At 42.2% G+C, this 10,621-nt stretch overlaps 2 long non-coding RNA genes across 2 annotated transcripts in view; one reads left to right on the top strand and one right to left on the bottom strand.

Moving 5' to 3' along the window:
* Positions 1-1,049: 1,049 nt before the first annotated feature.
* LOC307054448 overlaps positions 1,050-10,621 on the bottom strand; it is a 62,916-nt gene continuing 53,344 nt past the window's right edge. The window contains exons 4-5 of the long non-coding RNA XR_013810938.1: positions 7,844-7,989; positions 1,050-1,189 (exon numbers count right to left, since the gene is read on the bottom strand). This is a non-coding gene — a long non-coding RNA (uncharacterized lncRNA). The remainder of the gene's footprint in view (positions 1,190-7,843; positions 7,990-10,621) is intronic.
* On the top strand, positions 3,532-6,089 carry LOC307054178. Its single transcript, XR_013810930.1, has 3 exons — positions 3,532-4,032; positions 4,176-4,224; positions 5,788-6,089. It is a non-coding gene; the product is annotated as an uncharacterized lncRNA (long non-coding RNA).

Genomic DNA, 10,621 nt, shown 5'->3' with positions numbered 1-10,621 from the left:
CACCCGTATTTATTGTTTCGCTTCCTTTACTGTGGAGCAGGCAGGCAGGCTTGCAGGGAACGTCGTGCCTGTAAGGATGAAGGCGTCGCACCATTGATAGACCCGTTACCTCAAGCGGCATTTCCCGAATTTCTCACGAGGGCATCACCCGGGTGTTCCGTGCTGGATCCTCTCGTGTGTTTTAGGATCAGGCCCCTCCCTGCAGGTATCAGTGTCAGGTTCTAAAGGACCCCGGCGGCCCTTCCTGCCCAGGATAAGGGAGGGCTTTGGTGTGGGGCGGATGGATAGAAATACCTGTGTCGTACCTGGGTGACCAGTCACGATAGCAGCTCTGAAAGTGAGAGAACTAGTGTAAAGGACACATCCCCAGGGAAGCCCGGATACTAACAGGCAAACGGCTTCAACAGAGGAGCCCCTGACAAAGACGATGCTGGACATCCCTGTCCCTAACCCTCAGACTGGAGACGGAAATTCGGCGTGTCCTCGAGTGGCTTCCTACTCTTCTCACAGCACAGTCTTGGCTCCTCGACCTGGTGTGAGAAGCAGCAGCACGTGCCCCGGCCCCGCACCTCCACAGTGAGTGAAGTGCCCCCGACTCGGCTTGGCTGCCGCCATCCATCATAGAAGGCTTGGCAGACTGCTGTGGAAGCCAGCTCCTAAGTATTTTAAACAGAGACCATGGCTGACAGGAGTCAAACTTTCTGTATTCAGGGAGGATCAAAACCTCAGCTATTTCCAGTAATTTATTATGCACCCGCTCATCATAAGCACACTGCACTGGTCATGGAATGCATACGTGTAGCAGGCCATCCAGAGACAGATGAAGAACACTCCAAGGGCACCCAGGTTCCAGCATGGAAGCACAGTCACAGTTGTTTGTATGTGTGCGTATCAGTATGCACTGGTCAGTGGAAACGTCTTCGGTAACAGGGTATCCTTCCCTACTGTGTTGGGTTTCGCCTGGGGTCGAGCCTTGGTTGGGATTTTCCTTTTGCAGTGAATGGGTATCTCCCTTTCTGGCGCTAGGGAACTGTGATCCTGAAACACCATTTTGCATTGCATTTGTTTGCTTTATTAATATTAGATAACACCGGCCATGAATGAATAAGTATGGATAATCAGAGCTCTGTTCCATCTTATAGTCCCCCTAGCATGTATTTTGCAAAACTGGGAGATCTTCAGTATGCTCCTAGAAAGAGAGAGAAAGAAGATTTTTTTTAACACCTCACCACCACTACATTCTCTGGACTCTGGACTAAATTAAGATGAAACTCTCTTAAAATTCCAAAACTGGTTATTTTTGCATATGCAGTTAAGAGAAAGCTGGCTTGATAAAATACCTTTTTTTCAGAATTCTGACCCCAAGAGAACGAAAATATTCTGAGGAGCAAGCTTGAAGGTAGCTAAGTAAATTCAACCTATTCCAACTGTTATTTTTGCTTTGCATTTGCCAGGTGAATTGCCGTGACACGTGTGGTAATGATTCCTTATCTTTACATTTGTATGTTGTTTGTTGTTAAAACGTGGGATCCTTGTTTGAAAAAGTTGAGGAAATTGTTGGACTTCACCCTTTTGTTTTTGTTCTGCAGGAATTAGATTTTGTTCTTTGTGTGTTTACATTTGTCTTGCATATAAGTATGCTGGCTATGAGATCTCTGCCTATCTGAATGTATGTACATTTCATTATGATTAGGTGTCTTTGTCTTTGGATAGTATTGCTGAGGTTAACTTGTAAATGAGCTCTATTTAATAGACTTAAAAGTAAATGCTTACAAATTAAATACTACTATTTAGAAAACAGGCCAAAATGAATTTCAGCTCCTCATGATCTGGGAAATATTCAGTATGGAATTGATATCTGGTATTGAAGCTAGCTTAAGCTTGTTGGTTTGACTAATACAGACATGTCTTTTAGAAAATTCAAACTATTTAGGATAAACCTTATAACCAGCGATAGAAATTTGTCATGTCTTTTAGAAAATTCAAACTATTTAGGATAAACCTTATAACCAGCGATAGAAATTTCTAGTAAGCGTTTCCGAAAAGTAAGTATAAATTGTGAGAGATGCCTTTAACATTATTACTTAGGATGCTTTTAAATGCTTGTAATAGAAAACACAACTAAAAGTATCTTAAACAATTATGACTAATTCCTAATGGTTCCAGCATAGATTCAATCAGTGAATCAGCGACATCAAGGATCCAGGTTCTTGCCATATTTTCCTCTGCCATTCTTACATGTCAGTTTTGTCCTCAGATTTGTTCCCTCATGATCTTAAGACAGCTTCCACGGCACCAGTCCTCAGCCAACAATGACCAGATTCAGGAAAGTATGAACCTTTTGTCCCTTTTAAGAGCAAAGGAAACCCAAAAGTTCCCTTATTTGCCTTCACAGTTCTTAAGCAAGGTTGCACCTGTATTAAATCAAATATTGCCAAGAAGAAAAGGAATTACACCAGGATTGCCTTAACCTAATCCTCATTCACCCACTGGGGCTAAGGAGGGAACAATGAAAATCATGGGCCTAATAACTGAACAGTACTGGGGCTCTCTTGGCAAGGAAGTATGAAAGGAATTGTTGGTGTGGTCAATACAGACATGTCTTTTATTGTGCCTGGGTTTACTGAGGGTGAATGGGTTTATGTTGTTTCTGTTGCACAGTCTGTCAACAGAGAAAAAAATTAGCTTGGTATGATGAAATTCTTAAAGTAAATTAGATGCAAATAGGATGAGAGCTTTTGGGTGACCTCTTTAGAAATGGCTCTGATTTGGGAATGTCTACTTAAGGGTGGTCCCTCCAGATATTTGGTATTAAATTTTAGAGTTGTGCTAGTTTGGGTTGGATGGTGGGGGATTACTGAATAGCTAGGTCGTTCCCAGGCAGGGTGCTGAAACATTAAGTACTGAATATAGAAGCTAAAGGTGTCTGGGACTGTTTGGTGCCACACTGAGATATTTTCTATAAAAAGCAGATGTTTTGAAAAATTATTATAGTTGTTTCCCAACCTACAGAATGCTAAAGGACAGTTAATAATTGATTGCTTCTTGGTTTTCACTAGAAATTAAGGGTTTTTTTTAGAGCTTCGGATTCAAATTTAAATATGTAATTAAAGCTACTAAAATAATAAAGGAAATATTTTAGTATACAGCAGGAAAGTAGGATATGTTCTTTTAAAAGGGAGTTTTACACATGGTTGGGCTGAGATTAGGTTAAACTTAAATGGATTTTGTTATTAAAAATAGGCTGGTTCAAGCCTAGATTTGGCCCCTCTCTACTAAGGGAACAAGTTTACTTAGAATGCTGCTTTTGATAACAGATTATGTGAACTCCCCTGCCTTTAAGTGATCTATATTTGCTTCTGAGGCCTCTTCTCACTTTGATTAAGAAACAAGTATTGTCTTACAGTGACCTGTGATCTTTTTTGACGAACTTCCCAAATATCAAATCTTAGTTAAAATTCTTTTGCCCTCCAGCTAACTTTGGGATGCTTTAGAGGGCCCTTGACGCATCTTAGAAGTATTTAACTCGTATTATTTGGTATGTTGAATTACATGGGAAGCATTGTCAAGTGGGTGATAAGCCTCCTCAGATTATACAGTACAGATGTTATTAATATAGATATTCTAGAAATTATGTAAAGTTTCTGAAATGTAGATATGTCCTGGTATAATGCTATCAGTCATAATTCTGGTTATCTTAAAAAATGTTGTATATCGCAGCAATGTGACTAAGCTTTTTTGTTAACACACTGTAATCAGATCTTTAACCTTGCCTTTTTAAGTCTTTAATAGACAGTTAAGCTGATGCTTTGCAAAACTGCTTCATCTTCAAGAAGATTCATAGGAAGGACTAATACATTTTAGATTATACACCTTTTTTTTTTTTTTTTTTTTTGCTGCACGACATGGCAAAATTAAGTCACGATCTTAATTCCCCGACCGGGGATTGAACCCGTGCCCCCTGCAGTGGAAGTGCAGAGTCTTAACCACTGGACCGCCAGGGAAGGCCCTCAGATTATACTGCTGAACTGGGTAAGAAATTAAAAACCCTAATGGAAATCCTGATGGCTTCATAAAAAGTTAACAAAAGGATTGGCTACTAAGTGAACGGGTGAACACGGTTATGTTTGTGGGTTTTGTCTGGAATATTACTGATTTTGATTTGTGTTTTCCAGATATAGGGAAGCACTTCCCCTGAAGTTACTCATGACTTACAGCAATTTGGTAAATTATACCTTGTTGAGTAAAACTGAAATGTTTTTCTTTTCTCTCTGGCTGGTCCCTCCAGAAACTAGAGATCCTTGGGTTCTGAGCAGCCTTATCAGGTGAATGGGAAAGACTGTCTCCTGGCATGTACAGGAATCTTGGTATTTTGGGGACCAAGAATGCCATCGAGGCAGAATCTGATGGCAGGCCTTTGGCATGGATTTCCTGGCCTTGAGAGGCCTTTGGGAATTCAGTCTAAGACTCCTGAGGGGTTCTACCACAGCCAGTTTGGGAAAGCCTATGTAGTCAATGGACCAGACTTAATTTACATGTTTGTGGAGAACACTGCCTGCTTTAAGTCTACTGCTAGAAGCACATGTACAATGCTCATGTGGCAATTGGGTATAAGTGATAAAATGTATGGCCTATACCCATTAACATACCTCTGAGCCTGTTCACAATATTTGATCAGTTTTCCCCCATCATGAGTATCTAGGCAAATATAAAGGAGGCCTAGCACCAAGGGACACGATCTAGACCTGGGGCAAGAAGCTAAATCAATCACCCTGGCATCAAGGGACATGTTTTGGTCTGTTAAAGAATTTGCAATTAACAAGGGAGATGATGGGAAATCTGTACATATTTTGAGGTCTGGGGAAGTCATTCTAGCTGATACATGATTTAACTTAAACTTTACTGACCAGAGCAGCCTGTTTTGTGGCCTTTCGGACATGCATTGTACATCTGCCTTGGCCACTGAGGAGTGGAATACATTTGAAAGTCAAAACTGGAGTAGATGTGGTTCAGACGTTCAACGTAAAAAACTAGGTGGCCATTGTGCATGTGATTTCAGGCACATTCCTATATTGCTGAAAACTTGAATTTTCTGAGCTCTGTCATACTTGGGAGGCCACCAGCCATTCTCAAGCAGTGTCTGCTGGCAGATGGCAGCTGTAACCATATGACCTCAAGATCTCCTCTTGTAACTATTAAAGTTTTAGACAATAAAATTGTTTTAGTCACATGTCAGCAGAAAAAGGAGACGTGGTCAATTGCCCCTGTTATATATATGTTAATACCACATCAGAAGTTAAAACCTACTTAGATAAAAGTACACAAATGGCTACCTGGCTACAAGTCTCCCCCAAAGTGCCAGGTCCAGACTGGTTTTCAGGCTTATTCTCCTGAATTCCTCAGGGAATGAGATTTTTAAGATCCAGGACTTGGAATTCGAGAATATTTCCAGCTCTGTGTCTGTTCCCCAAATCCAGGTAGGACTATGTCCCATTTCAGCAGGAAGTAGCCAGAGTGGTAATCACCCCATTCCCTGAAAGAACTGGGGAAGGATGAAACGGGAGTGGAGTTTGAAACCAAATCACTGTGAGATGGAGTTCCTCTGCTGAGTTTATGATTAACCTCTCCATCCAAAACACCGTTCCCCTCTTGTGGTCCAACCCCTTCTCCTCAAGATTGAGGACTATCAAAGAAAAGGGAAGAACTGTAATATGCAGGAACAAATCTGACTCCGTATTAGGTCTGCTCCTTTCACTTTAACCTTTGTGTTCTATTGCCTGTGCTTAGTCACGCTGGCTCTGCATCTTTTGTAAAAGAATGCTGCCTAGAGCCTGAAATATACAGGAGAGCCTACAGGACATCCTAACCTTGACCTGACCTGAACAGAGAATAACAGGAACATCAGGACCTGACTGAGCTGGCCTACATAGACAGCTACATCCAACACAAAGAAGTGTGCAACAACTAACCACGCCCCTCCCTCATCTTGCCTTTAAAGGGCTTTGCTAAAAAGCCTTTGGGGAGTTACGGCTTTTTAAGGCATGAGCCACCCATCTCCTTGCCTGGCCCTGCAATAAACATTTCTCTGCTCCAAACTCCGATGTTTCAGTATTGTTTGGCCTCACTGTGCATCGAGCACACAGTGTGTGTGTGTGCTGCATGTTGTTATGTGTAGACTGTGTGTGTGGTATGCATGATGTGGTGTTTGTGTGGTATGGGTATGTGTGGTGTGTGTGTGGTGTATATGGTGTGTGTCTGTGGTTTGTGTGGTGTGTGTGTGGTATGTAGGAGTGTGTGTGATAGGTGTGCATGGTATATGTATGTGTGTGGTCTGTGTGTGTGGGGGGGGTATGTCCAGTGTGTGGTCTGTTTGTGGTTTGTGTGCTGTCTGTGGTGTGTTGTATGTGTGGTGTGTTGTGTGTGTGTGTTGTGTGTGGTCTGTGTCTGTGGGGTGCGTGTATGTGTGTGATCTATGTGTGTGTCATCTGTATGGTGTGCATGTAGTGTGTGTATGGTATATGTGTCTGTAATTTGTGTGGTGTCCATGGTGTGGGGTGTGTGTGGGGAGTGTGCGTCTGTGGTTAGTGTGGTGTGTGTCATGTGTTTGGTATATGTGTGTATATGGTATATGTGTATGTGGTGTTTCTATCTTCTGTGCTGTGTTTAGGGGGTGTGTTTGGTGTGTGGTATGTGTGTGGAATACATAGTGTGTGTGTGTGGTCTGTGTGTATAAGAAGTATGTGTGGTCTGTGTGGTGTGCATGTGTGTGTGTGGTATGTGTATCTGTGGTTTGTGTGGTGTCTGTGGTGTGTGTCTGGTGTGTGGTGTATGTCATGTGTTTGGTGTATGTGTGATATATGTATGTGTGGTGTTTGTGATGTGTGTGGTTTGTGTGTCTGTGATCTGTGTTGGGAATGTGGGGTGTGTGGTCTGTGTGTGTGTGGTATGTGTGTGTGTGGTATCTGTGATGTATGTGTTGTGTGTGTGGTATGTGTGGTGTGTCTGATATATGTGTATGTGCGCGGGTGTGGCGTTATGTGGTGTAGTGTATAGTGTATTTGGTGTGTGTGGTCTGTGTGTCTGTGGTTTGTGTGGTGTCTGTGGTGTATGTCATGTGTTTGGTGTATGTGTGATATATGTGTGGTGTTTGTGATGTGTGTGGTTTGTGTGTCTGTGATCTGTGTTGGGAATGTGTCTGTGGTGTGGGGGGTGTGGTCTGTGTGTGTGTGGTTTGTGTGGTGTCTGATGTATGTGTTGTGTGGTATGTGTGGTGTATGTGTCTGATATATGTGTATGTGTGGGTGTGGCGTATGTGGTGTGTGTGTGGTCTGTGTGTGGGTTTTGTGGTGTCTGTGGTATATGTGTTGTGTGAGGTCTGTGTATGTGGTATATGTGTGTGGTGTGTAGTGTATGTGTGTGTGTGGTGTGTCTGTGGTGTTTGGGTGAGGCATGTGGTATATGTGTGGTGTATGTGTGTGTCTGTGAACGTGTTGTGTGGTATTTGTGTGTATTTGTGTGTGTGATCTATGTGTGGTGTGTTTGTGGCGTATGTGGTGGGTGTGTGTTTCTGTGGTTTGTGTATGTGTGTTTGTGGTCTCTGTGGTATGTTGTGTTTGTGTATGGTGTGTGTGGTTTGTGTTGTATGTGTAATGTGTGTGGTCTGTGGTGTGTGTTTTGTGTGTGTGCTTTGCATGGTGTGTGTGGTGTGTGATGTCTGTGCGTGGTTTGTGCTGTGTGTAGTGTACGTGGTGTATGTGTGTGGTGTCAGTGGTGCTTGTACGCAGACAGTACACATAACGTCCTGACACTGTCCTCTGTGTATGGGATGAGGGCTCCGTCTTACCAGCCGTGACAGGGGTGTCCTTTTCTTTTCCTCATGCCTTCCTTTACACACACAGGAAAACCAACGACAGGGGAGACTTGGCAGTAGCTTAGAGCCAGGCCCACTTTCGGTTAGTTTAAAGAACATTTATGGATGAAACGGCCAATCTGAAGTAAAAAAAAAAAAAAAAAAAAAAAAGAGGTTGTGGGGAGGGAGACAGGTTAAACAGAGAAGAGGAAGCAGCAGGAGGAGGAGGAGGAGAAAAGCCTGTGAGCTTCAGTGCACTACACTTGTGGTCACACACAACAAATTCCTTTTTACTTGGTACATAAACTTGTCCTAAGCAATGTGCTCGAAGGGAAAATTCCCAAGCTGCAGTGCTAGGTTCGGAGTCATTTATCAAGTTAATCATGATCTATTTTCTTGCCCTGAATAGCGTCAGCTGGAATGTGTTACATTCCATCTCAGGAAGGGAATCCAAGGGAACAATTCCCAGCAAGCAACTGTTCAGTCTGCAGAGTGAAAACCTCCAAGTCCTTTCATTACTGTTGACAATATTTTTCCATCATCTTCCAATTGGGGAGATAATAGTCAAATGGGAAAATAAGGATTGGAACATACATTATACAGTTTGGGAACCAACACGGTGTTGGTGTCAGGAGAGACCAAGATTCCAATCAGAAGGCAAGGCGAGGTTTGGTACAAGATACTCACTTACGGAGGGTGGAAAAAATAATAAGGTGGGCCTGGTACATACTTGGCACAAACTTGTAAGAGTACAAATGCTTAACTCAGTTCCTTTCACAAGTACCTGAAATAAGTGGTTGGCCTAATGATATTTTAGCATTCAGCTATGTAATATTTGACAGAATAACAGAATATGCAAAACTATGAAAATGTAGTGAATTGTACACTGTGAATTGTAAAAATGAATATCAATTTGAGGGATACAACAGATCTAAAATGTAAATTTTTATAATTCTGAAGTGTTATTATGTTCATTTACTTCATTTGAGATAAAAAATGCCAATATTCTATTTGACTCACAGACCTGATGTAGCCACCTTAACCATGAATGTCCACAGGAAAAAAAATGAATTGGGCTATGAACTAGTTTCTCTAGTTTATGAATTATTTGTCAGCCATGAGTTCTCTCCCTCTTCCAAATTTTGGCCTGATATTAATACTACAAGGGACATATGTATCTATATATGAAAAGGAGGAAGCTGGGAATTTTCTGGATCACGTGGGCTAACAAAATATTTCTCATGGAATACACAGTGAATTGAAACAATATTTTTAAAGAAAATTTACTTAATTATAATTTATCAAGTTAATTTCTTCTATTCTTCCTTATTTGGATGTGAGTAAACAGTCTACCGACAAAAGATATTTTCCTGTTGTACTAAAGAATCACATTATCCAGTTTTTGGCATTGGTCTAGAGTCTAGATATTTTTATATCAATATTATGCAAAGAAATCACTAGAATTTAACCTAATTGACTACTTAAGGCACTAGATTAAAAGTCGGTGAATCCACCCAGGAGACAAGCGAGCACAGGTGCACAGCAGTTGACCCCTGGCATTTGCCAGCTGTTGCCTTCTGGGTTCGTGTGAATGTGGGGAGGGAGGAAAAGAGCGCATTTGTTGACACAATTTGCTCGTCACCCAAGGCCAGAGTTTTTGCCTTGCATTGTTTTGGGAGAACACTGCCAACATTTAGGAAAGATGATAACTTGGACATTTGCCTATAATTCTTGTAACCCCTCCCAGCTGGAGCTAAGTATTAGCATTAAAACACTCATGTTAAAATGGTCCTCCAAGGTTCAGCATCTCTAGGCTGCCTTAATCTGCTCCCCGTTCCATTTCACCTCAATTCTAAAAGCCCCATGTGTTCTTCCTCTATCCCAGTGATGCTGAGTTGCATCAAGTTGGCCGAGCCAGCAAGCTTTGGGAGTTGGTGGAGGAGAACATTTTGAAATCATCTAAAAAGAACATGCTTTTTAATTACAAGAGGGTGGGGAGTGAGGAGACTTCTCCCCAGATAACTGGACCCAAATGGAAATAAGGCTTTGCAAAAATAGAATTATTGAAAAACATCAGCAACAGTGATGTCTAGATGGTAAGTCAAACAGGGGCTCCCTACAAAATCCACCGATGTATCCATTCCCTGATGAAGACCTTTACTCAGTGTTTCCTCTGAGAAACACTGCCAAGCACACGGGTGGGTGTTAGACAACACTCGTGTAAGGGAGATGGCCCTGCTCGGAGAGCCATTCTCAGAGCTCCAAACGGACAAGGACAGCTGCCTGATGCCCGTAGTCTCTCTACCACTGACATTTCCTCACGTAACCCAAAAGGAGGAGTCTGTGACTCAAAAGGTCCTTAGAAGTATTTCATGGCTCCACCCTTTTCAACTGACAGGCATCAGAGAAAGATCCTGACAAGGATCCTGACAAGGATAGCCGAGCACACTAATGACACAAAGCATGGCTTAAGTGAACTCATCCCTGTTTTGAAACCCACTGATACACACAAACTTTTTGCAGATAAAACAACAGAGGCAGAGAACAGAAGGTGGTTGCCAGGGGTCAGTGGGGGAGGAGGGAGCTGACCACCAAGGGCAGCAGAGGGAGCTTTCTGTGGGAGGGAGTGGTTGGTTCTGTGTCCTGATTGTGGTATATCTATGACTCTGTGCATTTCTCAAAGTTTACAGAAATGTACATACACAAAAAGTGAATGGTACTGTATGCCCATTCACAGTAAACTTAAAGAAAAGGGGACCCTCATGCACTGTT

The sequence above is a fragment of the Hyperoodon ampullatus genome (genome assembly GCF_949752795.1).
Source record: "Hyperoodon ampullatus genome assembly, chromosome: 6".
In the NCBI taxonomy this organism is placed as follows: domain Eukaryota; kingdom Metazoa; phylum Chordata; class Mammalia; order Artiodactyla; family Ziphiidae; genus Hyperoodon; species Hyperoodon ampullatus.
The sequence above is the reverse complement of the archived record's forward strand: the minus strand, read 5'-3'. Positions and strand labels throughout refer to the sequence as shown.